This window comes from Micropterus dolomieu, linkage group LG22 (assembly GCF_021292245.1).
Source record: "Micropterus dolomieu isolate WLL.071019.BEF.003 ecotype Adirondacks linkage group LG22, ASM2129224v1, whole genome shotgun sequence".
NCBI lineage: Eukaryota > Metazoa > Chordata > Actinopteri > Centrarchiformes > Centrarchidae > Micropterus > Micropterus dolomieu.
The window spans coordinates 27,986,203-27,989,386 of NC_060171.1; the positions used below are offsets into that span (position 1 = coordinate 27,986,203).

Here is a 3,184-nt window from a genome sequence, read left to right on the forward strand (position 1 = left end):
ATGCTACTGTGCCACGCAAGGGAGAACCTTGCCACACGGCTGTGTAGTGTCTGCATTGACATTAACCTTTCCAGTGGGAAAAGTGGGAATACCTCCTTGGTTTCCTGTCTGGTTAGGCAATACATAATAACCAGTTAACATGCACATTTATCACACAGTTGAATATGTAGATTTTCCAGGTAATGTGTATAGTCACCGCCAAGTCGTTATAGATTTACCGACAAATTTTATAATCAACATATTGACACATGGACTGTGACATATCTATGTATGAGATTTAGTTACCATATCATCAGACACCACTTCAGGAGAAACGCATGCAGAAGCTGGTGAGTCTACAGATGCTGTTGGTGTTGACCAGTTGGATGCAAAAGTTGAGGTCTGGTGTGTGACTTTTTCAATTACTTCTTTCAACTTTGTTACTACTACCGGAAGCTCTGTTAAAAGAATGAAGATATAAATGATTATAAGACCAGGGTGCAAAAGCTTAGATTGTCTGCAGGTTTCAGCAAGATTAATATAAGACATGTTAAGAGTTTTTTATGCCATCTGATTATATTTAATAAAAAAAAAATAGGAACAATTTTTGACAATTTTGTGGTTTTGTTCGAAGGCTTTCACTAATATTTAATGAACCAAGGAAACCTTCCAATTTATATGACTTGGTGGATAAAGGGGGAATGTTGTCAGCGTTCACCCATTAGGCAACATGAAGGTGTTGGTCCAAATTGACTGGCAATCTTTAATGTCAATGTCTTTAAGTTAAGTGTACGAAACTGCCATTTTCAGGCTTTGACTTTCAGTGATGCAAAGATTTTTTTATTTTTCTATCTGGCCGGTATTCTTTGGTTGTGTAGTGAACAACGGTGTGGATTTGTGCATTTTATATTGAATAAATTTGGAGCTACTCTAAATTCCTTTCTCCTCCCCAGAGAAGAAGGGGAGGGGTCACAGTTGCTTTCTCTAAGTGCTATCCCGACCATAAAACTGGCACCTTTTTGATTCCGAAGCTGATAACGCGGGGCCTGACTGTTAAACTGACAAAGGAACACAAACCAGCCATTGGCATCTCCCTGAACAGCCTATCAAAACTGGCCCCCCCACACACGTTTCCGTGGCAACTGACCTTATTCTTTGTTTTATTACCACATCAAAAATGAAAACCCCTGTCTCACCCAAGTGTGACATGGTCCAGACACTGAACTTTCAATGTAAAAAGGACTGCAGTCTCCAAAGACTCAAAGCATTTAATTAAATCTTTAGTTACCTGATTACGTTTGCCTCTATTTGAGTAGTTATGTTAACTGTTGTTGCTATCTGTTGTTGATATTAGTGCTGAAAAGAAGTTACTTGTGCAGTGTTTTTATTTTCAGCAAGACACTCCTTCATCTAATGTAAACCAAGCTGTCCTCATGTAACCTGAGCTCCCCCAAGTGGGCGAAATAAGTATTACATGCCCTTGTCGGAAATGCCGTTAAATGTATAAATATCCTGACCAATTATGTGACAATTGTTTCCTGTTACCAAATGCCTAGAACAGTACAACCGTTCAACCATTGAGGTTCGATTGTGGAAAATATTTGATTATAATACGTGCAAATAGATTTCTTTTCTTTAGACATTAAGTTTAGAAAGGCAGTCCCTTGGGAAACCTGAGACACCCCCTGGGGAACCACGCCCCAGGCAACAAAAGAGCGACACGTTTGGCGTGCCTCGCCAGGCAACGCCCAGACTCGGCCAGCGAAACAAACAGGCCTTTTGTTCGCCTGAAGCTACACACCTGAAGTGCCGCGACATCGATCTGCCTTCAGTTTGTTTTTATTTTCTTTATTTCTTTTGTTTGTTAAAGTTATCAGTCCGTTAAGTTACACTGGACTAATTCAGGAACGACCAAGTTCCATTTTAAGCTTTTTCGTCGAGCCAACTTCACCGAGGTCAGACCAAGCCACGTGGTCTCGCCAGCTACAATGAAGGAAACCTGAAAACAGCTGAATTGCCAGACGGAGGAGGCGTTTTCAATCAGACACGGAGAACCCTGGAGAATCCCTAGCAAAAAGCCAAACTAAGATGCTAAACCTTGATTACATTTAAATATGCTTTTGCTTTTCAGTTTAAGTTTTCTTAACATTAATATTGAGTAAGGAAACTAACTTAACTTACCTGTTTTGTTGGCCTTTCGTCCTCCTCTTCCACATCCTTCATCCACCTACTGTTTGGCTTTGTCTTCCTCTTGAGTGTTTGGTTCCAGATGTCTTCACCCTTTATGAATTCCTCCCTCTTCTTGCAAAGGTCACTGTAGTTGTCTGTGAAAAGAGTTTGTGTAAATTACACTGAGCAAATTAAAATCCCGACTGGGTCTTTGGGCTATGTCTTTAAGCTCTCCCTAACAGACAGCTTGTTGGCAATATTAAATTAACATTATCCACAATTTTAAATTATTAGCATCCAGAAACACAAAACAAACCCAGTTATGCTAATCCTTGAAGTTAACCATTAACATTAAGCTAGGTGACAGATTAAGTGCTAGCAAATTTACCCCCGAGCATTAACACCTTAGCAGGAAAAAAGGCCGGACCATCTTTCTTTTTTCTGCCTTTGTTCCACTTAACATTTATCCATCCATCTTCATCCTCCAGTTTGGGGCACTCTGTGACCATTTTTGAAGATTTTTGCTGGTCAACACTCATCCAATCAATTTTTCCAACTTCCACGTTTTTTTCCTTGAAATAATATATCGCAAATGCCATTGTGGAGGATAATTAATGTCATCTCTGACAATTATGTTTGTTTTTGGCAACCGCGACCGTTAGTTAACATCAAAGATGCTGTACCGTCGGGTGAGATGCGCGCGAACCACAGCTCTTTGACGCAAACGACGCAAACGGTGCAAACGGATCGCACGGCCTGCTATCGCGAGAGGTGCGCGACTGCATCGAAAAGCATGTTGGGATTAAGCGGGAGATTTAGCTTGCTTCTGTAGTTGGCTAACGTTACCTCATTTTTATATGGCTACCTCTCGGTCCAGTTTGACGTTAACAGCAGATGTTTTTAGCCGTGCACAACACGCGAATTAATGGCAAAACGTCTAGGACCTTACAAAAGATACTTGCGCGGCACAGACGCAGTACCAAGGAGAACTAAGTTCAGATGGAATGCAAAGGTAAGTTACTTTGGACCACTTTTA

General features: G+C 40.8%; 1 long non-coding RNA gene across 1 annotated transcript in view; it reads left to right on the forward strand.

The window, feature by feature from the left end:
• Positions 1 to 3,184, forward strand: part of LOC123962129 — a 6,610-nt gene that overhangs the window by 985 nt on the left and 2,441 nt on the right. The gene's annotated exons all lie outside the window — the stretch shown is intronic.